This window comes from Crinia signifera, chromosome 11 (assembly GCF_055691185.1).
Source record: "Crinia signifera chromosome 11, ASM5569118v1, whole genome shotgun sequence".
NCBI classification, from domain to species: Eukaryota; Metazoa; Chordata; class Amphibia; order Anura; family Myobatrachidae; genus Crinia; species Crinia signifera.
Genome location: NC_139227.1, coordinates 126898304 through 126924787, shown reverse-complemented (window position 1 = coordinate 126924787; position 26484 = coordinate 126898304).

Here is a 26484-nt window from a genome sequence, read left to right as displayed (position 1 = left end):
CAAAGCGGAAGTGGGCGGGGTCCTGGCGCCCCTAAGCCCCCAGCCGTGCCCAGGGTTGCCCTGGCAACTGTTGCTGGCCCTCAAAGCGGAAGTGGGCGGGGTCCTGGCGCCTCTAAGCCCCCAGCCATGCCCAGGGTTGCCCTGGCAACTGTTGCTGGCCCCCAAAGCGGAAGTGGGCGGGGTCCTATCGCCCCTAAGCCCCCAGCCATGCCCAGGGTTGCCCTGGCAACTGTTGCTGGCCCCCAAAGCGGAAGTGGGCGGGGGCCTGGCGCCCCTAAGCCCCCTGCCCTGCCCAGGGTTGCCCTGGCAACTGTTGCTGGCCCCCAAAGCGGAAGTGGGCGGGGCCTGGCGCCCCTAAGCCCCCAGCCCTGCCCAGGGTTGCCATGGCAACTGTTGCTGGCCCCCAAAGCGGAAGTGGGCGGGTCCTGGCGCCCCTAAGCCCCCTGCCATGCCCAGGGTTGCCATGGCAACTGTTGCTGGCCCCCAAAGTGGAAGTGGGCGGGGCCTGGCACCCTTAAGCCCCCAACCATGCCCAGGGTTGCCCTGGCCCCCGCAAGTGATGTCTTAATGCTCTCAATGTAATGCGTTTAATGTCTCAATGGATTGGGGGGTCCCCATTCCTCCAGGTACCCCGTCCAAGGCTGACCAGCTACGGTGCTCATGGTACGGCCAGGGGACCTTATGTAAAAAGTGTCCCCCGACTGTGGCATGACACTGCGGGCTGTTGGAGCCCGGTGCTGGTTTCAAAATACGGGGGACCCCCAGATTTTTTGTCCCCCGTATTTTTGGAACCAGGACCGTTCCAAGAGTCCGGGGCTGGTTTCAGAAATACCGGGGACCCCCACATTTTTGTCCCCCATATTTTTGGAACCAGGTCCGGCTCAATGAGCCCGGGGCTGGTTATGCTCAGGAGGGGGGATCCCACGCAATTTTTTTCTAAAAAAAAAACACATTTTTTACCGCAGAACCCTGCACAGATCTGTGCAGGGTTCTGGCCAACTCGCATATCAGAACCTGGTCTGAAAAAATTGCGATTATTAGACACCTTAAAAGTGCGATTTGTGAAATTCCATTCCATTAAATAAGTGAATTGTATACTTTTCTATTGGGAAACATCTGGATGCGACAAAAGTGCGAATCTTTACCGAACTTTCAGTACGCATGACTTATCGCAAAAATATGCGATTTAGGGACATTTTTGCATCATATTAAATATGCGAATTCAAGGAAAAATGCGAATTAGCCGTTTTTTGGAGAAAAATTCGCAAAAAAAAACAAAATCGCATTCCATAGAATGTCACCCAGGGTGTGTGTGTATTTTGTTTTTTGGATAATGTTATTTGGTCTACAATTATATTACATTTGTGTCTTGCAAGGATGTGCACACTACAATAACATACATCTATATACAGTATTTACCTTTTGCAAGTGAAAAATATTTCATACTATTTACACATATACTGTTAAATTTAAAAAAAAAAAACACAGACAACTTCTAACTATCACCAACAATTTATTATAATAAAAATAGAATTTTAAAATGTAACAAAACAAAAACAAAAATTATACGAGCAGGTCCGTAAGGTCCTGCAGGTCGGCCACCAACAGCTGGAGGTGCTCCCTAATTCGTTGGAGGGCCCCACGGACTCCCTCATCTACTTGGCTAGGGTAATCTGTGGGCATGTTTAAGGGGGTACAAAATTACTATTGCTATTCATGAATACATTTAACATAGTCATACATAAATCCAATAAATTCAAGGTTACATCTATATATATATATATATATATATATATATATATATATATATATGTCAATCAATAAATCTTGATATATATCTATATATACATATATATATATATATATGACACACACATGCATACATACATACATACATACATACATACATACATACATACATACATACATGCATACGTACCACATGAGAAGCCTGTTTTTGAAGCCTCTACCCCTTACTCTGTAGGAAGAAATTATCGCAATGTGAATCCAAATGGATACTGATAATACAGAAAATCAACTAATCAATAAATCTATGCTTTTATTATATTCTGTTTTCCTGACTGCCGCTATTATTGCTGCAGATGACTTTAGCTTGTTGCACACTGTACTATTCACTGCGTATGAGGCCTTCCCTTTGCGCTAAACAGTTATAATACTGTATGTTAGAAGCAGCAGCCATTTTGTTAGGCATGACTTGCATAATAATATTATTAAAATGGCTGATCATTCAGAACAGAGCTGTAAAAGTGATTTCTTATAGAATATTGTTTTTGGTTTTAGAAGCTTAAGAATGTGATGTTGACAGTATAATGTAGCAAGGACAGGAATCTAGTCTCCACAAACTGAATAAGATTGGAACAAGGCCACACATGCGTAGACCCACAAGGCCACTGAAGTTGGGTGTTGGGTTAATTATGACATCATGATTGAAAGCAGAGCTTTCCAATAAGACTCAATGCTTATGAGTAATTAATTAATTAATGTGATAAAGGTTTAAATATCAGAGTTCTAGAGGGAGGAGGAAGGCAGTTGAGAAAGAACAAGGAAGCACAGGGGGCTGGAGGTAATTATGAAGGAGGTTTAATCATGGCTGATCACTGTCCTTGAAAGGTGTCCATTTTGATTTGATTTAGAATTACTGTTTAAGTATTAGCTAATCAATTTTATGTTTCTTGTGTTAGTCTGCATTTGCAAATATCTGTAATGAAGCTATTCTTTAAGTAAAGCATTGTCATACCTTTTATAACAAGGTTGTGTGGGTGTGCAATCATTTCAGCGTTGCCGTTATATTTAAAGGTAATAAAGTAAATAAATTTGGTTTGGGTTATTTATCATATCTAATCTTATCAGATAAATATCTGGTTTATCAGTTGGAGGCCCCAGCGAGATTCAATGATGTTGGTTTTCACATTTTATCAGTTGAGAAAATCAAAGTTTGAAAAAAAAAAAAAATTAGCTATTTAAAAAAAAAATAAATAAATAAAAAAAAAATGTGTAGAAAAAATTGTAAAGTCGGTGCATTTATTTGTACCCTTATCTTTCTCAACATCTGTTAAAGTGTGCTAATCCAATATCACTTGAAACAACTTCGATCTTTAATTATAAAACAAATAGATCGTAATTTAAGGCATGGAAAGACAATGCTGCATTTTGCAGACTGTCAGCTTGCTAAACCCCCCCGCATCGCCCATTTCTTCTCTGTGTCAGAGAATAGATAAGGAGAGCAGCGAGAAACTTGGCAAGAAGTTGTAAACAACATTGCTTGGGTCAGGAAGAGTATTTCTTTAGTTTATTTGCAAAGCATGCAGACTATAGCAAGCATATTGGTATAAAGGTTATGCTGGCAATAAATTTTCTACTTTAAAAAAAAAAAAATATTCTTTAAATGACAGTATTTTTTTGTTTGTTTTTATTTTTTGACCGCGGTTGGATTGTTTGGTGTATATTGTCTGCTGAGGATATTGCTGAAGTAACTCATCTGTAGCGGTTGTTTTGATAATTAGAGTTTCTTTGTTTGTCCAATCTATAAATTTTAAAGAAGTTGCATATATTTGTTGTAGGTTTTCCCGTGCTTATAATTTGGTGATTAGAGATAGGTAGAGGAGATTGTGCATTTACGTCTCTTTCTGGTTGTCTGGCCAGCAACATGTGGAAGAAATGGAATGCATGATTTATCCATAATCGGTATTGTTTGGAAACCCTCGGATTTTCTACTGTATATGGTTTATATAAGAAAATGTTTATAAATAATTAAGTATACGTTGCATTGTTAGAGCTAGCAAGCAGTCGGATTACAATAACATACATACAGATAGTGGTAGATGCTCAATTAGTTCAGTAGCATTTCCCAGGTGCATGAGGGAGGGGTTAAATACTGGTTAAGTAAAACAAGACATTTTTTCCCTCAACACACTGAGCAATGCTAGTAACCAATCTAGAACACTACATGATAATAGAATTCAGAGATATTGGTTACATATACCTGCGCAGGTTGTATGATAAGCCCCCAAGCCGCGTCAAGGCTTCTCTGTATATTGGGGGTCCCTAGCGCTATATCTAGGTGCAGGGTGCGGCACCCCAAAAAACTATCATAAGCTGGGAAGCCCAGCGCGGCATGCCAGTGATATACTAAGTGTTAATAATTAGTGATAGGAAGCCGAAGCTATATAAAAGGAGAGAGATAAATGAATGCAATTAAAATAGGATAGAGATAGTGTTAGTGAGCGAAAAGTGTTAATAGAATGTAAGGGCATGCCGCACTAAAGTCACCCAGCCCATCCAGTCCAGGAGCACCGCACCCCACACCACCGTTACCCTAAATTGGGTCTACGATTAACCAGCAAGGAGCCACATGATAATGGCTCCTTACTTGATATATCCAAACTAAGAGCTACCTACCTTGGAGCAACCCCAAACTACTCCATGTGGCATATCAGGACCCACATCTCCTCCTAATATGGGCTCCCTTCTGCCTCTAACAACATACATACAGATAGTGGTAGATGCTCAATTAGTTCAGTAGCATTTCCCAGGTGCATGAGGGAGGGGTTAAATACTGGTTAAGTAAAACAAGACATTTTTTCCCTCAACACACTGAGCAATGCTAGTAACCAATCTAGAACACTACATGATAATAGAATTCAGAGATATTGGTTACATATACCTGCGCAGGTTGTATGATAAGCCCCCAAGCCGCGTCAAGGCTTCTCTGTATATTGGGGGTCCCTAGCGCTATATCTAGGTGCAGGGTGCGGCACCCCAAAAAACTATCATAAGCTGGGAAGCCCAGCGCGGCATGCCAGTGATATACTAAGTGTTAATAATTAGTGATAGGAAGCCGAAGCTATATAAAAGGAGAGAGATAAATGAATGCAATTAAAATAGGATAGAGATAGTGTTAGTGAGCGAAAAGTGTTAATAGAATGTAAGGGCATGCCGCACTAAAGTCACCCAGCCCATCCAGTCCAGGAGCACCGCACCCCACACCACCGTTACCCTAAATTGGGTCTACGATTAACCAGCAAGGAGCCACATGATAATGGCTCCTTACTTGATATATCCAAACTAAGAGCTACCTACCTTGGAGCAACCCCAAACTACTCCATGTGGCATATCAGGACCCACATCTCCTCCTAATATGGGCTCCCTTCTGCCTCTAACAACATACATACAGATAGTGGTAGATGCTCAATTAGTTCAGTAGCATTTCCCAGGTGCATGAGGGAGGGGTTAAATACTGGTTAAGTAAAACAAGACATTTTTTCCCTCAACACACTGAGCAATGCTAGTAACCAATCTAGAACACTACATGATAATAGAATTCAGAGATATTGGTTACATATACCTGCGCAGGTTGTATGATAAGCCCCCAAGCCGCGTCAAGGCTTCTCTGTATATTGGGGGTCCCTAGCGCTATATCTAGGTGCAGGGTGCGGCACCCCAAAAAACTATCATAAGCTGGGAAGCCCAGCGCGGCATGCCAGTGATATACTAAGTGTTAATAATTAGTGATAGGAAGCCGAAGCTATATAAAAGGAGAGAGATAAATGAATGCAATTAAAATAGGATAGAGATAGTGTTAGTGAGCGAAAAGTGTTAATAGAATGTAAGGGCATGCCGCACTAAAGTCACCCAGCCCATCCAGTCCAGGAGCACCGCACCCCACACCACCGTTACCCTAAATTGGGTCTACGATTAACCAGCAAGGAGCCACATGATAATGGCTCCTTACTTGATATATCCAAACTAAGAGCTACCTACCTTGGAGCAACCCCAAACTACTCCATGTGGCATATCAGGACCCACATCTCCTCCTAATATGGGCTCCCTTCTGCCTCTAACAACATACATACAGATAGTGGTAGATGCTCAATTAGTTCAGTAGCATTTCCCAGGTGCATGAGGGAGGGGTTAAATACTGGTTAAGTAAAACAAGACATTTTTTCCCTCAACACACTGAGCAATGCTAGTAACCAATCTAGAACACTACATGATAATAGAATTCAGAGATATTGGTTACATATACCTGCGCAGGTTGTATGATAAGCCCCCAAGCCGCGTCAAGGCTTCTCTGTATATTGGGGGTCCCTAGCGCTATATCTAGGTGCAGGGTGCGGCACCCCAAAAAACTATCATAAGCTGGGAAGCCCAGCGCGGCATGCCAGTGATATACTAAGTGTTAATAATTAGTGATAGGAAGCCGAAGCTATATAAAAGGAGAGAGATAAATGAATGCAATTAAAATAGGATAGAGATAGTGTTAGTGAGCGAAAAGTGTTAATAGAATGTAAGGGCATGCCGCACTAAAGTCACCCAGCCCATCCAGTCCAGGAGCACCGCACCCCACACCACCGTTACCCTAAATTGGGTCTACGATTAACCAGCAAGGAGCCACATGATAATGGCTCCTTACTTGATATATCCAAACTAAGAGCTACCTACCTTGGAGCAACCCCAAACTACTCCATGTGGCATATCAGGACCCACATCTCCTCCTAATATGGGCTCCCTTCTGCCTCTAACAACATACATACAGATAGTGGTAGATGCTCAATTAGTTCAGTAGCATTTCCCAGGTGCATGAGGGAGGGGTTAAATACTGGTTAAGTAAAACAAGACATTTTTTCCCTCAACACACTGAGCAATGCTAGTAACCAATCTAGAACACTACATGATAATAGAATTCAGAGATATTGGTTACATATACCTGCGCAGGTTGTATGATAAGCCCCCAAGCCGCGTCAAGGCTTCTCTGTATATTGGGGGTCCCTAGCGCTATATCTAGGTGCAGGGTGCGGCACCCCAAAAAACTATCATAAGCTGGGAAGCCCAGCGCGGCATGCCAGTGATATACTAAGTGTTAATAATTAGTGATAGGAAGCCGAAGCTATATAAAAGGAGAGAGATAAATGAATGCAATTAAAATAGGATAGAGATAGTGTTAGTGAGCGAAAAGTGTTAATAGAATGTAAGGGCATGCCGCACTAAAGTCACCCAGCCCATCCAGTCCAGGAGCACCGCACCCCACACCACCGTTACCCTAAATTGGGTCTACGATTAACCAGCAAGGAGCCACATGATAATGGCTCCTTACTTGATATATCCAAACTAAGAGCTACCTACCTTGGAGCAACCCCAAACTACTCCATGTGGCATATCAGGACCCACATCTCCTCCTAATATGGGCTCCCTTCTGCCTCTAACAACATACATACAGATAGTGGTAGATGCTCAATTAGTTCAGTAGCATTTCCCAGGTGCATGAGGGAGGGGTTAAATACTGGTTAAGTAAAACAAGACATTTTTTCCCTCAACACACTGAGCAATGCTAGTAACCAATCTAGAACACTACATGATAATAGAATTCAGAGATATTGGTTACATATACCTGCGCAGGTTGTATGATAAGCCCCCAAGCCGCGTCAAGGCTTCTCTGTATATTGGGGGTCCCTAGCGCTATATCTAGGTGCAGGGTGCGGCACCCCAAAAAACTATCATAAGCTGGGAAGCCCAGCGCGGCATGCCAGTGATATACTAAGTGTTAATAATTAGTGATAGGAAGCCGAAGCTATATAAAAGGAGAGAGATAAATGAATGCAATTAAAATAGGATAGAGATAGTGTTAGTGAGCGAAAAGTGTTAATAGAATGTAAGGGCATGCCGCACTAAAGTCACCCAGCCCATCCAGTCCAGGAGCACCGCACCCCACACCACCGTTACCCTAAATTGGGTCTACGATTAACCAGCAAGGAGCCACATGATAATGGCTCCTTACTTGATATATCCAAACTAAGAGCTACCTACCTTGGAGCAACCCCAAACTACTCCATGTGGCATATCAGGACCCACATCTCCTCCTAATATGGGCTCCCTTCTGCCTCTAACAACATACATACAGATAGTGGTAGATGCTCAATTAGTTCAGTAGCATTTCCCAGGTGCATGAGGGAGGGGTTAAATACTGGTTAAGTAAAACAAGACATTTTTTCCCTCAACACACTGAGCAATGCTAGTAACCAATCTAGAACACTACATGATAATAGAATTCAGAGATATTGGTTACATATACCTGCGCAGGTTGTATGATAAGCCCCCAAGCCGCGTCAAGGCTTCTCTGTATATTGGGGGTCCCTAGCGCTATATCTAGGTGCAGGGTGCGGCACCCCAAAAAACTATCATAAGCTGGGAAGCCCAGCGCGGCATGCCAGTGATATACTAAGTGTTAATAATTAGTGATAGGAAGCCGAAGCTATATAAAAGGAGAGAGATAAATGAATGCAATTAAAATAGGATAGAGATAGTGTTAGTGAGCGAAAAGTGTTAATAGAATGTAAGGGCATGCCGCACTAAAGTCACCCAGCCCATCCAGTCCAGGAGCACCGCACCCCACACCACCGTTACCCTAAATTGGGTCTACGATTAACCAGCAAGGAGCCACATGATAATGGCTCCTTACTTGATATATCCAAACTAAGAGCTACCTACCTTGGAGCAACCCCAAACTACTCCATGTGGCATATCAGGACCCACATCTCCTCCTAATATGGGCTCCCTTCTGCCTCTAACAACATACATACAGATAGTGGTAGATGCTCAATTAGTTCAGTAGCATTTCCCAGGTGCATGAGGGAGGGGTTAAATACTGGTTAAGTAAAACAAGACATTTTTTCCCTCAACACACTGAGCAATGCTAGTAACCAATCTAGAACACTACATGATAATAGAATTCAGAGATATTGGTTACATATACCTGCGCAGGTTGTATGATAAGCCCCCAAGCCGCGTCAAGGCTTCTCTGTATATTGGGGGTCCCTAGCGCTATATCTAGGTGCAGGGTGCGGCACCCCAAAAAACTATCATAAGCTGGGAAGCCCAGCGCGGCATGCCAGTGATATACTAAGTGTTAATAATTAGTGATAGGAAGCCGAAGCTATATAAAAGGAGAGAGATAAATGAATGCAATTAAAATAGGATAGAGATAGTGTTAGTGAGCGAAAAGTGTTAATAGAATGTAAGGGCATGCCGCACTAAAGTCACCCAGCCCATCCAGTCCAGGAGCACCGCACCCCACACCACCGTTACCCTAAATTGGGTCTACGATTAACCAGCAAGGAGCCACATGATAATGGCTCCTTACTTGATATATCCAAACTAAGAGCTACCTACCTTGGAGCAACCCCAAACTACTCCATGTGGCATATCAGGACCCACATCTCCTCCTAATATGGGCTCCCTTCTGCCTCTAACAACATACATACAGATAGTGGTAGATGCTCAATTAGTTCAGTAGCATTTCCCAGGTGCATGAGGGAGGGGTTAAATACTGGTTAAGTAAAACAAGACATTTTTTCCCTCAACACACTGAGCAATGCTAGTAACCAATCTAGAACACTACATGATAATAGAATTCAGAGATATTGGTTACATATACCTGCGCAGGTTGTATGATAAGCCCCCAAGCCGCGTCAAGGCTTCTCTGTATATTGGGGGTCCCTAGCGCTATATCTAGGTGCAGGGTGCGGCACCCCAAAAAACTATCATAAGCTGGGAAGCCCAGCGCGGCATGCCAGTGATATACTAAGTGTTAATAATTAGTGATAGGAAGCCGAAGCTATATAAAAGGAGAGAGATAAATGAATGCAATTAAAATAGGATAGAGATAGTGTTAGTGAGCGAAAAGTGTTAATAGAATGTAAGGGCATGCCGCACTAAAGTCACCCAGCCCATCCAGTCCAGGAGCACCGCACCCCACACCACCGTTACCCTAAATTGGGTCTACGATTAACCAGCAAGGAGCCACATGATAATGGCTCCTTACTTGATATATCCAAACTAAGAGCTACCTACCTTGGAGCAACCCCAAACTACTCCATGTGGCATATCAGGACCCACATCTCCTCCTAATATGGGCTCCCTTCTGCCTCTAACAACATACATACAGATAGTGGTAGATGCTCAATTAGTTCAGTAGCATTTCCCAGGTGCATGAGGGAGGGGTTAAATACTGGTTAAGTAAAACAAGACATTTTTTCCCTCAACACACTGAGCAATGCTAGTAACCAATCTAGAACACTACATGATAATAGAATTCAGAGATATTGGTTACATATACCTGCGCAGGTTGTATGATAAGCCCCCAAGCCGCGTCAAGGCTTCTCTGTATATTGGGGGTCCCTAGCGCTATATCTAGGTGCAGGGTGCGGCACCCCAAAAAACTATCATAAGCTGGGAAGCCCAGCGCGGCATGCCAGTGATATACTAAGTGTTAATAATTAGTGATAGGAAGCCGAAGCTATATAAAAGGAGAGAGATAAATGAATGCAATTAAAATAGGATAGAGATAGTGTTAGTGAGCGAAAAGTGTTAATAGAATGTAAGGGCATGCCGCACTAAAGTCACCCAGCCCATCCAGTCCAGGAGCACCGCACCCCACACCACCGTTACCCTAAATTGGGTCTACGATTAACCAGCAAGGAGCCACATGATAATGGCTCCTTACTTGATATATCCAAACTAAGAGCTACCTACCTTGGAGCAACCCCAAACTACTCCATGTGGCATATCAGGACCCACATCTCCTCCTAATATGGGCTCCCTTCTGCCTCTAACAACATACATACAGATAGTGGTAGATGCTCAATTAGTTCAGTAGCATTTCCCAGGTGCATGAGGGAGGGGTTAAATACTGGTTAAGTAAAACAAGACATTTTTTCCCTCAACACACTGAGCAATGCTAGTAACCAATCTAGAACACTACATGATAATAGAATTCAGAGATATTGGTTACATATACCTGCGCAGGTTGTATGATAAGCCCCCAAGCCGCGTCAAGGCTTCTCTGTATATTGGGGGTCCCTAGCGCTATATCTAGGTGCAGGGTGCGGCACCCCAAAAAACTATCATAAGCTGGGAAGCCCAGCGCGGCATGCCAGTGATATACTAAGTGTTAATAATTAGTGATAGGAAGCCGAAGCTATATAAAAGGAGAGAGATAAATGAATGCAATTAAAATAGGATAGAGATAGTGTTAGTGAGCGAAAAGTGTTAATAGAATGTAAGGGCATGCCGCACTAAAGTCACCCAGCCCATCCAGTCCAGGAGCACCGCACCCCACACCACCGTTACCCTAAATTGGGTCTACGATTAACCAGCAAGGAGCCACATGATAATGGCTCCTTACTTGATATATCCAAACTAAGAGCTACCTACCTTGGAGCAACCCCAAACTACTCCATGTGGCATATCAGGACCCACATCTCCTCCTAATATGGGCTCCCTTCTGCCTCTAACAACATACATACAGATAGTGGTAGATGCTCAATTAGTTCAGTAGCATTTCCCAGGTGCATGAGGGAGGGGTTAAATACTGGTTAAGTAAAACAAGACATTTTTTCCCTCAACACACTGAGCAATGCTAGTAACCAATCTAGAACACTACATGATAATAGAATTCAGAGATATTGGTTACATATACCTGCGCAGGTTGTATGATAAGCCCCCAAGCCGCGTCAAGGCTTCTCTGTATATATATATTAGTTTTTTGGGGTGCCGCACCCTGCACCTAGATATAGCGCTAGGGACCCCCAATATACAGAGAAGCCTTGACGCGGCTTGGGGGCTTATCATACAACCTGCGCAGGTATATGTAACCAATATCTCTGAATTCTATTATCATGTAGTGTTCTAGATTGGTTACTAGCATTGCTCAGTGTGTTGAGGGAAAAAATGTCTTGTTTTACTTAACCAGGATTACAATAACAGTTTGAGCTAATTTCTTTATATCCATAGACAGAGGTCCGTTAAAATACAGAGTTTAAAGGAGTAGACGCTAATATTGTAAGCCAAGTAACAGTTCATTTTTACCACCAGAATAAATAAAGTTAATTGGAATATTGTTTATAACAAAGAAAGTAAGATCGAGTTTATCTCATTGTAAAGTTTTTTCTCTTGTCTTGTGGAGATGAAGTACGTAATGTAGGACTGATGTTTTTCTGCTATGGGTTTTTGATTTAATTTTTTTGGTTTATTAAACAAAGCAGCTGTGAGTTGGAAACTCTAAAGTGATGGATTCAGTTGATGTAATGCGAGATAAGGAGTTGTCCATGTTAGGTGAAGAAACAGGAAATGATCATGTGAATTCAATGTTTTTTTTCCGTTAATGAGTAATACATTTTGAATAAGAAAGTGATATATATATATCGATGAGATATAAGTCCAATATAACATCTATTCTTAAAGGTTCATATTGATATATTAGACCATGTTTTCTGTTTGCAATTTCTGTTGCCTATTTGCTTAATCTGGATACATATATTGAATCAGATATACCTTGAGTAATGCGCAGATAAATCCTGGGTTTATTTTTATTCTTATGAATGGAAGGTAATCAGTGATAACTGACTCAAGGGTGTGGGGTTTTCTTTAAGCCAATTTTTGTTTTGTTTTTGATTTGTGTTAATTTAATTTTGTTTGTTTTGAAAGGGGGAGGGTACTAAATTGATAGAGTATCTTAAGGGGTTAATACTGTGGCCACAGTTAGCAAGATAACAAGGGGAGATAGTGATCTAATCGTGTAATGATCGCTTAGACAATGTGCAGATATGGTAACAAAGAATGACATATTGCATATAATTTTTTTCTGATTTGATGAGTTGATTTTTTCCTGTGAAGAGTGCTGACCGGTAGCGAGATTCACAGGGGGTATCTGCCACCTACGTACAAGGTAGAATATATGGGGAAACATAACAAGAGAAGACAGGGTGGGGGTGGGACACGTGACTACTGGTAACAAAGAATGACAGTAGATGAAACACCAGACTGATAACAGAGATGGAAAGTAGGTGGCCCACTATACTGGTAACAGAGGACAGTATGTGGAAGCCGTAGGTGTGATAACAGTGACAGACACATAACGCATGGTTAGGTTTTTGGGAAATTTTTCATTTATTTTATTTACATTTTTGTCTTTGAAAGAGGTAACACCTTTTTAAGCATTTGTATGGGATCACAGAAAGTTCTGAGTATGTGACTAGTGTGAGCAAGTGAGAAGGAATAGAAAATACTGTGCTGGTCATAGTTAGTTGAAATTGGCGATGATGATGCACCTGTGAGGTAATGATTATTTGATGAGAGTGAACGCGCAATGGTCTGGTGACAGGTGGTGAAAGCTTCAAGAATTGAGATAGTATATCCCACTAACCCACATATGTTTGGAAAGATTGTACTGTCCCACTGAGGGGTTAATTCTGTTCAGTGAGAAGTGAGAAGAGGTGATATGTCTTTTAGAGCCTTAGGGAGAAAAAGAAAAAATTGGGAAAAAAAGAATAATTTTGAAATTTTTTGTTTATTTTTGAAAAAGCAGAAGGGAAGAAGTTTTTTTCAGTGATGAGGTGAGAGTAACATCAGAAATAACTCTGTAGGAGATTAAAGGCAGGAAATGGTTAATGAGATTGATAAGAGAGTAAAGTTTTATTCCTAAATAATGTGAAATATCCAAGGAGTGTCACAGAACTGTTTTCCATAACAAGGACATGAAAGATTTTAGAATTGAAGATATTGTTTACCCTTTTGAAAAAGCACAATGAATAGATTAAAGTTATTGCAATGTTCTGTATGGGACAGTGATCAGCCATACCCAAGGATGACCTCCAGCCCCCTCCCCATTGCTTCCCTCAAGTGATAATGTTGTTTTGTCAACATCTGTTTAAAAACTGCCATTTTTTTTTTCCAAATGACAAATGCTAATATGATGTCTGAGCTTAATAATGCTATTGCTTTTGCTTGTTTTATTTAAATAAAAATCCCAGCCAATAGAGGTGTGACTATTCCAGAGAAAAGATTAATTTACAAATTGATGCATTTCATTTTGCACAGAAAAAGCAAGTGTTTTAAAAAAAAAATATTATTATTATTATTATTATTATTATTATTATTACTACTGAGCCACTAGAAATTATTTAGAAAAAATATTGAGTCTGCAGGTACCTCTGCAGAATCCTTATCAAAGCCCTTATTGAAAAATACAGATTTTATAGTGATTATTATAAGATGCATATTGAGTTGCATTTTTATGCTTACTGATTTATCTGATTGCATGTTGCCACTTTACTAGATCCATTGGTCATGCATATGAGCCCACAAATAAGGAATGGAGGTCACAATTAGGTGCAGCACAACTGGGTACTGCTATTAGTAATCACATTTGCTGCACAACTAATCATGATATTCTCTCAAATATTTGTAATGATTTAATGATTGTTTTTTCTCAGAGTGGTTTGGAAGAAATTGTGTATTATTAACATGAATCCATGAGAGACTGCTGTCAGAAGGCACTAACCGATATGAGGACCCTCACGGGGTTAGAGGATTTTGATGAGTTTTTCATTACTAATCATGTCACAAGTTTCTAAACATCTATGGACCACAAGAAATAGTTTTTTTTCCAGATTTTACAACAACGCATACTATTTAATACCCATAGTATTTGCAATACTCTGTTATTGCAGGTTATCTACCCAATGCGATTATTCTTATTATTTTTTTAGTGTAAATCAATTCATTTTACAGTTATGGAAGTATTACAGTCATCTAATCATTGATTTATGATCTGCATATCTGCTTTATCAGTTGCTTTATCTCTTACTATCATATAGCAAATAGTCAGTACTTACTACATTTATTTACAGCACAGTCCAATATACGTGGACTCAATTAAGCCAAAGTTTTATGGACAGCCCCACTATGTCCCACAATGAGTTGCATGATTGCTACCACAATGCTGATTCAATATGTTTATGATCTAATGATGTGTTTAAATTCTTTACAGGACTCTCTTACTGACACCTTTTCTATTACTACTACTAAATCTAACGGACACAGAGCTGACAAAGTACAATATACTGACATAATTGCTTCATTTGAGGCTCTAAAACACTCACTGACAGAAACCACAGCACTGGATATATCAGATTTATCATATACCTGTCTTTACTGTAATGAACAACAAGCAGCGGCCTTGGGAGTTTGAACACATATACATGGGGGTTCATATAGACCCATCAGGTTCTACAGTTGTGCACTTGACCAAGTGGCATCTGCTTTACCAACATGTTTAAGGACTGTGGCGGCTGCTGCAGCCTTTGTATAGAAATTACAGAACACCGCACACTATGTGTCTCTAATGCTACATCTTTTCTAATGAACTCTTCACGGACAAGACACATTTCCAGTGCATGGTTCTCTCGTTGGGAACTTTTCTCCCAGCGCCACATGACCTGACTATTGTCAGGTGTGGTACGCTAAATCCTGCTACTCTGCTACCTGGTGGGACCCGGGAGTCCCAGAGGATGGATGAGAGGCAGGATTTAGAACATGATTGTGAGGAATATTTAAAGCAAAATTTCTCCAATTAGACCTGATATCTCTGACACGCCACTACCATCTACAAAGATTGTAGTTGTCACCAACAAGGAGACTCAGGATGGCCATATACGGGATATGCGGTAGTATTGGATTTAGAGATCCTCATTTTCCATCGTGAATTTGCTATGATATAATACGCTAATATCACAGCAAGTAAAGGAGCTCATTGAGGCTGTGCAACTCCCTGCAAAGGCAGTAGTTGTTAAGTGTCAAGCTCACATGTTATAAAGTGATCTTGTTTCACTTGGTAACAAAAATAAGATGGCCACTGTTGTGAATCACACCACTATACAGTTTAATGTTTTTACAATTGACCAGCAGAAGCTCATAAAGCATCAAGAGTTGGGTATTTAAAAGGAATGTGCCAATGGATGATGAATGGATGCAGTCAAAAGGCTCATGGCCTATGTAAAGATGGTGGGGGCAGATCAGTAGCTCCCCAAACCCCTCCTCCTTGCATATGCGGAAGCTGCCCATGGGATGACCCATGTAAGGAGAGAGAGGGCATGTATGTTGATTTCATCTTATGCAGAGGCCCAAACGCATCTGCAGAAGAATGAACTCAGGAAAATTATTCCTATAGAACCATCAAACATTTCTCCTACCACTGGTCCATTCCTAAAGGTTAAAAATATTTTTTTTTGGAATTTACATGCATTAAATGGTATCTGATATGTTATCTTGATTATAAGGAACATCCCAGCTGTCCCATGTACAGCATCCTTTACAGCAAAGAAATTTATTGAGAAATTTGTGTGCAGATATGTCATCCCATAAGGTATATGGTATTAAAAAAATCATAGAGGTACATATTTGACAGGAAAGGTATTCTAAGGAATAAGTCAATATATGGGTATGAAAATTTGGTTGCACTCACCACACACTAAAAGGTTTTAGTCAAAATTGAACATGTTAACAAATGCACATTGAGAACACATTATTTAGGGTGGGTGTGGAAATTACCATGAGTTGACTTGAAGTTTTGTCTTCGGTTTTGTATGACATTCACACTACTCCTCAGCAGCCATTGAACCTGTCCCCTTATAAGATCATTATTTTAATTGATATATACATTTTTGGTACTTGTTTCCTATCTGGGCGCCCACTAAGTTAATTGCGCACCATGCTATTCTCCGTAGAGAAATCGGATCGCATCGCATCGTACACATACACGATATTGAACGATGCGATGCGATGCGATGCGATCCGATTCGATTTCCCATAGGAAACAATGTTAAATGGCTCAATTTAGCCAAATTATCATAGGAACAATAGTAAATGGGCCAAAAACACCCCTGAACATTGAAATGTCCCCCCAAAAGTAGTTGACGCCACCCCGCCATCAACGTGAACCCGAAGCGTGGCGAGCGCAGCGAGCCCGCGAGGGGCGGCGGTACGCGTCCTCCGACCTTTTCATGCCCTACTATCCACGTCGGCGTGGAGTGAGAATAGAATAGTGTGGCGAGCGCAGCGAGCCACCGAGCCCGAAGCGTGGCGAGCGCAGCGAGCCCCGCGAGGGTACGCGGATACCTTCACAGGTAAACGCGTCCCTTCGCAGGCTTCCCAGGTGTTTGCGTCGCCATGGACACCTGGGAAGCCCGCGAGGGGACGCGTATAACTGTGAAGGTATCCGCGTCCCCTCGCGGGGCTCGCTGCGCTCGCCACGCTTCGGGCTCGGTGGCTCGCTGCGCTCGCCACACTATTCTATTCTCACTCCACGCCGACGTGGATAGTAGGGCATGAAAAGGTCGGAGGACGCGTACCGCCGCCCCTCGCGGGCTCGCTGCGCTCGCCACGCTTCGGGTTCACGTTGATGGCGGGGTGGCGTCAACTACTTTTGGGGGGACATTTCAATGTTCAGGGGTGTTTTTGGCCCATTTACTATTGTTCCTATGAGAATTTGGCTAAATTGAGCCATTTCACATTGTTTCCTATGGGAAATCGAATCGGATCGCATCGCATCGCATCGCATCGTTCAATATCGTGTATGTGTACGATGCGATGCGATCCGATTTCATTACGGTGCCGTACGTAGAAAACCTGGGCGCCCAGATAGGAAACAAGTACCACATTTTTTTTTGGGAGACCATCAATCCCTATTCAACATCCAGCAGCAGACTTGTCACTCTAATTCTCACATCATCTAAATATTTTGCCAGAAAAGCAAACAAGCTTATGAAGGGATGTTGTTATAAGGTCCAGCCTGGAGACTATGCAATGGTGAGAAAATTCTTACAATTAAATGTCTCATAGATCAAAGGCGAGACCCGTCCCCGTGAAACAAACCAATTGAATTAATGCGTCTCACTGCAAGAAGGTTTCCGACCTGGTGATGATATCAGTTGAAAGAAAAATAAACTGATGCAGATAAATATTGTGACTTTGATTCTAACTTAATAAACTTATTTGATGATGGGCCTGTCCAGGGCCCCCACACAGACCAAGACAAGGTCCACGGAATCGGGGGGCATCCTTAGTGGTGTCCCTGCGGGTTGTGGGCAAGAAGAGGTCCACGGAATCGGGGGATACCCTTAGTGGTGTCCCTGCGGGTTGTGGACAAGGTGTAAAACAATGATCCCCATGAGTGACCAAGTTTCCCATACACTAACTAACTGAAGAAGTCATTTTTGTTTTTTAAGTTTTCATATTTTTATAGTGAATGAGGGTTACCAGGGATTGGTTGCTGGCAAGGACAGTGTGTATAGTTATCAAAGAGGTATTACTAGAGTCATGGTGGTGTATTCTACTTCTGCTTTTAATTTTAATCCCACAAGTATAGTAATAATCATAACAGACACACATATACATCATACTACTGATGCTCCCAGGTTTCGGTATGCATCAGAGGATGGTAATAAAACACTGATAGCCAATATGTTAAACTAATTAGAAGGTTTAAAATAAATATATTAGTAATAACATAAAAGTAACTGAGAACGCCCACACCAGAACCATTGATAGAATACATCTGGTAAGGTATCAGTAAAGAAGAGGCATTCTAAATAAGGATGGTAACAATGGTGCAAACATAATATCTATATGCAAACTGACATTTCTTTCTAAGACGCTCATCATGAGCTGATAAAAAGAACAATAAGGTAAACTGATTGTTGGTTAGATTGTCATCTACGGTATCACTCCGGTAATGTTGGGTTAATGGCTACTTATATTTGCAGTCAAATCAAACAACACTTAATTTTCTATGTAGGATTTACACAAGTGAATCTTATAAGGTTACTGACTCTCCCTAGGTTTAAAATTAGTAAAGAGTGTAATAACAGGAGATATTTTGGAGTACAACAAAACATGTAGTTATGTGACAGAGTTGGGTGTGCTAGTATAACATCTAGATAAAAAGGGTACTCATTGAATTGTTTCTCAAACATACCGTCTCATAAGCCATGGACATTACCACAAGGATTATATTATATTTACAAACTTAAGGTTTCTAAATGGTTACAAACAAGATCTATTGTAATAAAATGTACTTTTACTAATTAATACAGTGGAGATTCAACATAAAGATTTGAAAGTAACACATGGTATATTAAAGAAACACACTTATTTACATTATCCCAAGTTTATAAAATTGTATTTGAATTTGTGAATATAATTTAAATATGGTACAAAACTGATGGTGACATTAAAAGGAAAGTTGAATTAAATTATTTGGGTTGAAAAAAAAATTTAGTTTATTGAACAGGTGTGAGTGATGTGATTCCCTACAGTTGGTTTATTTGGTTGAACCCCAATAACTGGTTTGCATAAGTCAATGTTATATGCTTTAAGAAGTTTGATGTTTTTGCCAAGATAATATTATTGATTTTTCTGTATACTAGTGAAATGCTTCAAGAAGGTTTTCCGATGTATTAAGAGAGAAACAAATGATGCACAGTACGAGAGATATGAACTTTTTTTCGGAGATATGAAAAAAGTTGAGGATGGACTGATAATACAGAAAATCAACTAATCAATAAATCTATGCTTTTATTATATTCTGTTTTCCTGACTGCCGCTATTATTGCTGCAGATGACTTTAGCTTGTTGCACACTGTACTATTCACTGCGTATGAGGCCTTCCCTTTGCGCTAAACAGTTATAATACTGTATGTTAGAAGCAGCAGCCATTTTGTTAGGCATGACTTGCATAATAATATTATTAAAATGGCTGATCATTCAGAACAGAGCTGTAAAAGTGATTTCTTATAGAATATTGTTTTTGGTTTTAGAAGCTTAAGAATGTGATGTTGACAGTATAATGTAGCAAGGACAGGAATCTAGTCTCCACAAACTGAATAAGATTGGAACAAGGCCACACATGCGTAGACCCACAAGGCCACTGAAGTTGGGTGTTGGGTTAATTATGACATCATGATTGAAAGCAGAGCTTTCCAATAAGACTCAATGCTTATGAGTAATTAATTAATTAATGTGATAAAGGTTTAAATATCAGAGTTCTAGAGGGAGGAGGAAGGCAGTTGAGAAAGAACAAGGAAGCACAGGGGGCTGGAGGTAATTATGAAGGAGGTTTAATCATGGCTGATCACTGTCCTTGAAAGGTGTCCATTTTGATTTGATTTAGAATTACTGTTTAAGTATTAGCTAATCAATTTTATGTTTCTTGTGTTAGTCTGCATTTGCAAATATCTGTAATGAAGCTATTCTTTAAGTAAAGCATTGTCATACCTTTTATAACAAGGTTGTGTGGGTGTGCAATCATTTCAGCGTTGCCGTTATATTTAAAGGTAATAAAGTAAATAAATTTGGTTTGGGTTATTTATCATATCTAATCTTATCAGATAAATATCTGGTTTATCAATACACACGCTTAATACACTGGTCCCATATGGCCTTAACGATAAATTTACCTGGAACATCTTTCTATAATTTGTTTTTGTAATTTTTATTATCTTATAAATTGTCATGATGTTTGAATTAAGCCCTATTATCGTTGATTATATGTGCCCATAAGTATTTACACGTATCTAATCCTTACTGGCCGCGTATGGCGGACACCGCACGATCAATAATAAATAATCCCTTCTTTCGGGGCCAAATATCATTACTTTATACAACATCAAAAATGCTTGGCGTCCTTATATAATTATATATAGCAGTCATACGCCACAGCAGCCAGGAGGGAGGATCCACATATGTTGAAAACCCCACACCGGCGTATCTGTCGGAATAATAGACTGCGGGATTTAACAACTTTTCCCGTTATTTACTCATAAGTGGATACCCCGTTTAGTTAGTGTTTTAATTCACACTAGTCTCCTTTATATATATGTGTACTCCTGTATGTTCACTTGTTCCACATAATTTTATGTATTAGTTTGCTGAATTGCACGTTTTTTATACACTTATTTTGTACACACAGTGCGATGTCTGTTGGTGTTGTGACGTCACGGAGGCAACACCCACGGGGCGTCCCTGAGTGTCCAGCCTCCCGGAAGTCGGAGCGCCACGGCATCGCTACTCCATGCTGCACGTTTTTACTCCTTATATATATGTCTCAGTGAGAGGTAAGAAACTGTTTACTGCTATTTTTTGCACTGTATGCACGACCTGATGAAAAGACCGCACCGGTCTTGAAACGTTGTCTATCATGCTGTAAATTCGTTTTAAATACATTTGCACCTGAAACCAATCCGTTGGAGTGCCGCTTCTTTTTCTCAAATATCTCTGCACAAACAGGGTTAGGCGAGAATCCAACCCTATATCTATTTTTGTGGAAGGCACCACGGTTCATTGCTGTCATTATCCAGAGTGCCAATCACCTGCTGGATTGTATATATATATATATATATATATATATATATATATATATGACACACACATGCATGCATGCATACATACATACATACATACATACATACATACATACATGCATACATACCACATGAGAAGCCTGTTTTTGAAGCCTCTACCCCTTACTCTGTAGGAGACCTCACAGTCATAGTGTTCCCTCTGAATCCAAACTCACCCATGACCAAGCTGCTGCTGCTTTTGTCCTTCGACCTGAGAAGCATGTAATGAGCTCCACCAATCTCAACTCAACAAAAACCTCTCAGTCTATGTTCTCTGCAACGTAGCATGGGACTTAGTCAACTCTCAATAATGCACAGTAAACTTGTGCAATAACGGATGGCTTTGCTGCCGATGTTCTGCTCCATTAATCATTGTCATATTGCCAGTTAGGTGAAGCTGCAGCACTAACCCACTCCCATGGCCAAAAACATTTTTAAATTAAATAAAACAAAATTTGTTTGGACAAAAATACATGCCAACCAGAGGGGGACCCTAGCTAGAGGAGGACCCAGGGGCACTGACCACTTGTGACTCCATTATAATCCAGGCCTGTCCATACTCCATTTATGCCATACTTATTCTTGTTTAGAAATAAAAATCAACTATAAACTCTAATCACCTATATGAGGCTACAGATTGTATGCTTGCAGCAGGGGCCTGTAACCCTAAGGTGAGCAAGTCATCCCTTTAATCCGGGATACAGATTAACTACATAGGTTCTGTGGCAGTTTAAATCAAGGTGAAAGCAATCCCCAGAACCTGTGTAATTAAGATGTTTTCTGGATGATAGTGATGATTTGGTCACCCTATCTAACCCCTAAGTGTTACCCCTTTTCCACTAGAAGAAATAACCCGGTAATCTCCGCGGGGACGCGCTTCTACCCGGGTTTTTCTGCTAGTGGAAATGCTCCCTTTCAAATAACCCGGTTTGGATTCCCCGGCAATCCTACCCAGGTCATGATCAGGGTAGCACCCGGTTCGCACCCGGCTTCAAGGGTAGTGGAAACGCTCCCTAACTGGGTTATTTGACTAAGCATGTAAAAATCTTCACTGATTGGTGCTGCTGGGGCGCTGGTGAGTGATGTCATCACTCAGAGCCCCGCAGACTGCGCACATAGCACGGAGGACAGCGTTGTGTGCACATGTGCTGCATGTCTGTCCTGCTGACTTTCCCCTGCTGTATCAGAGGCTGCTCCAGCAGCCACCTTCCTCTCTGCCGCCAGCACCACAGGCTGCCCCAGCGGACACTGCTAATCCCGCAGCACAACTTCATTATGGCTGCCAGCAATTGGTCTGATGCTGAAGTGAAGGAGCTGCTGCTCATTAGGGCAGAGGAGGAAATCAAGCGCCAGGTGACTGGTACCGTAAAAGACGCAATCTTGTACATAAATATTGCCCAGATGCTGGAGTCTAGGGGGATACACCGCTCTCACCAGCAAGTGCTTAACAAATTGAAAGCACTAAAGAGGCAGTTCACCAAGGTCTGTGACCAAAACAGGAAAAAAAGCGGGGGTCCATTACGATCTATGCTGCAGGGCATTTGGCAACACAGCTCTGATTAATCCTGTGGCACTGTCATCCTCGTTGGCCAGCCAGATGGAGAGTAGCCAGGAGCCACCAATGGAGAGTAGCCAGGAGCCACCTGACACACAGTCCACCATGGCAATGTCACCATGCTGCCCAACTTCTCCGCTCCTGATTTCGGAAGATGGCGATGAAGAGTGCAGTCTACTTGATAGGTCTGCTTTTTCTGACACCGCACAGTCCATGGTGAAGGAGGGGTCCGAAACAGCAACGGAGCAAGCGACTGAACATCAAACACCAAAACTGCGTTCAAATAGTAAGTAAAAAAAACATTTATCCCAGTAATCAACGGTACATGTTGCAGAGTGCCGCAAGTGTGCAGGTAGGATAGGGCCGCAAGCACAGGGCTGCAAACACCTCTGCTATTTAATGTTTATAGTGTATTTTTGTTTGTCCCACTTGCAGTTTACAAGGTGCCTCCAAAGAAGAAAAAAGCAAACCGTTCCGATCAAGCAGCGAGAGCTTTCTCTTCAGTAGTAATAGATCAACTGCGTGAAATGGACTCCGACATGCAGGCCAATGAGGATGCTCGTATGGAGAAGTTTTTAGAAAATGAAAGACAGATGCAGCACTCTTTCTTGGATCAATTAAAGGACATGCAGGACAGACAATTGTCCTTCTTGGAACGGATACTTAATCGTAGGTATATGCCACCTCCTCATTATCCAATGTATCCGCCACATGCTTCACAGGCCCCAGCATACCCAGCACACCATGAGTATGCATATGGCCAATACAGTAGAGGGCCAACTCCCTCCGCCCCTAGCACTTCGTGTGAGCAACAGCCACACCGAGAGCCTCAACCATATAGAGGCCCCAGTAGCCACGCCCCCAGCACAGCAATTAGCTACCACCCCACCACTGGTGCTAGCCACGCACCCAACACTTCCACTAGCTATGCCTCCAGCACTGCTACCAGTGCCCCACTAAACCCAGAGTATAGTGAGGCAAACACCACTAGCCTTGACAACACGCTGCTGCCAAACCTAGACTCCCCTGAATTTACGGTATATCGTAATTTGTCCTAAGAAATACTTGTTTTTTTTTCTTCGAAGTTCTTTATTGCATTATTGCAATAACAATGTTGAATACATTTATAGCATTCAGTCGCCTTGTGGGCACAGTTTGGTTAAAGCCTACATCTTGCACTTTTAAAAATTCTTATGGGCACTTGTTTTTTAACATGTTTACGTGCACTTTTTTCATTGTTATGTATGCCAAAGGCTCAGGTGTAAGGCAAACATTTTACCTGACTCTGTTTGTTACCCTTTTTTGGCATGTCTTTTCTTGTCAATAGGTTTTTTGGTAAGGAATAAGGCGCTACATCAGATTCCTTACCAAAATACCTATTTGCATTGCTTCTATTGGGGCGAAGAAGGAATAGCCCTCAGGTTTAGACCAGTGGTTCCCAACCCTGGTCCTCAAGTACCCCCAAGAGTGCACGTTTTCCAGGTCACCCGGCAGGTGCACTCATTATTCGGGCACATTTGAAAAGATCCACAGGTGGAGCTAATTATAGCACTTGTGATTCTGTGTGGAGACCTGCAAAACATGCACTGTTGGGGGTACTTGAGGACCAGGGTTGGAAACCACTGGTTAAGGCAAGGCAGCATAACACCAGAAAGAAGCACCCAGGACTCTGTTTGTTACCCTTTTTTGGCATGTCTTTTCTTGTATTGTGTGAAGAAACTTTTAAAAGTTCCAAATATTTAATATTTTACAGTAAAATATTTAACCCCTTCCCGACATTTGACATACATTTACGTCATGGCCGGGATGTACTTCCCGACACATGGCATAAATGTACGTCATGCCATTTAACTGTCACCGCGTCTATAGACGCGGTGACAGTTTAAACATGTCTGCTGTCCCTGACAGCAGACATGTCCCTGCATGCCCAGGGGGGGTGGCGATGCCTCCCCCCCGTCGGCGATCGCTGTGATTGGCTGTTCAAATGTGAACAGCCAATTACAGCGTTTTCTGTGTACCGGCGAATAACGTTCGCCGGTGACACAGGGATCGGTGGTGATTGGTGCTGTAAAGTACAGCACCAATCACCACGGGGTGTAAGGGTGACACTGGTGTCACCCCACCTCACCCCACCCGCCCCCAAAGGCCGTGATTGGTTCGCCGGACCGACGGACCAATCACAGCCATGGAGGGTGATTTAAACTAACGGTGACTGCACTGCAGACGCCATTCCGGTCTGGAATTGCGTGCAGTGCGGTCACCGTACCTATCTGCCGTGATATACTGACCTGATCCTTGCAAAATACTTACCTGATCACCTGATCACCTGATCACTGCTTGTAGCGTGCTGGATGCTTCCTGGATCTGACTTCTTGTGACTTCCTGCTGCTGCTGCAGTGTGATAGAGTTATAGATAGAGAGATAGAGAGAGATAGAGAGAGATAGAGAGAGATAGAGAGAGATAGTGACAGAGTGTGCTATATTTTGTGTCTGCTACCCCCCCTTTTTGGGGGTGCAGGTTTTTTTTTATATATATATAACTGTCAGTGCTGCTGCTGCAGTGTCATAGAGTGGTAGATAGTGATAGATAGTGAGAGATAGAGAGATAGAGAGAGATAGTGATAGAGAGTGCTATATTTTGTGTCTGCTACCCCCCCTTTTTGGGGGTGCAGGGGTTTTTTATATATATAACTGTCAGTGCTGCTGCTGCAGTGTCATAGAGTGATAGATAGTGAGAGATAGAGAGATAGAGAGAGATAGTGACAGAGAGTGATAGAGAGTGCTATATTTTGTGTCTGCTACCCCCCCCTTTTTGGGGGTGCAGGTTTTTTTTTTATATATATAACTGTCAGTGCTGCTGCTGCAGTGTCATAGAGTGATAGATAGTGATAGATAGTGAGAGATAGAGAGAGATAGTGACAGAGAGTGATAGAGAGTGCTATATTTTGTGTCTGCTACCCCCCCTTTTGTGCTGATCAGTATATCTGTGCTGATCAGCAACTTTTTGGGGGTGCAGGTTTTTTTTTTTTTATATATACCTGTCAGTTGCTGCCAGTTGCACTGTCAGTTGCACCAAAGGTTGTGCACCTGCTGCCCCTCACTAGTAATCAGTGTCGCATCACTGATCACCTTTTTTTTTTTTTTTGAGGGTGCTGTGGGGTCTTTTTTTAATTTTTTTTTTTACACACACTGTGATTTTGTGGGTGTCCTGTGGCCACTGTGCGCTGATCAGTGACGTACATCACTGATCAGCTTTTTCGGCACAGGGTTGATCTATTTTTTTTTTTTTTTTATCAAATTCCTTTTGCCTTTGAGCGCTGTTCAGTGACGGACGTTACTGACCAACATCTGTGCTCAATTTTTGGCGCAGGACCTTTTTTTTTTTTTTTTTTAACCCCTTCAATTTGTTTTCTGCACTACATACACACTACACACTACATACCCCCCGTGTTGAAATAAAGTTTGTACCCCCCCTACACTATACACGTGTTGAAACATTTCACTACCAGAAACACAAAAATAAAAATGGCATCCCAAATGTCATCCCAAATGTCATCCCAGTCATCCAGAAGAATGTATTCAGCGGAGGAGGCATATGCCATGCTTGCCTCTGACTCTGACACAGCCAGTGAGGCAAGCGGGGAATTTGAAGGATTCATCTTAAGCTCCTCTTCCTCC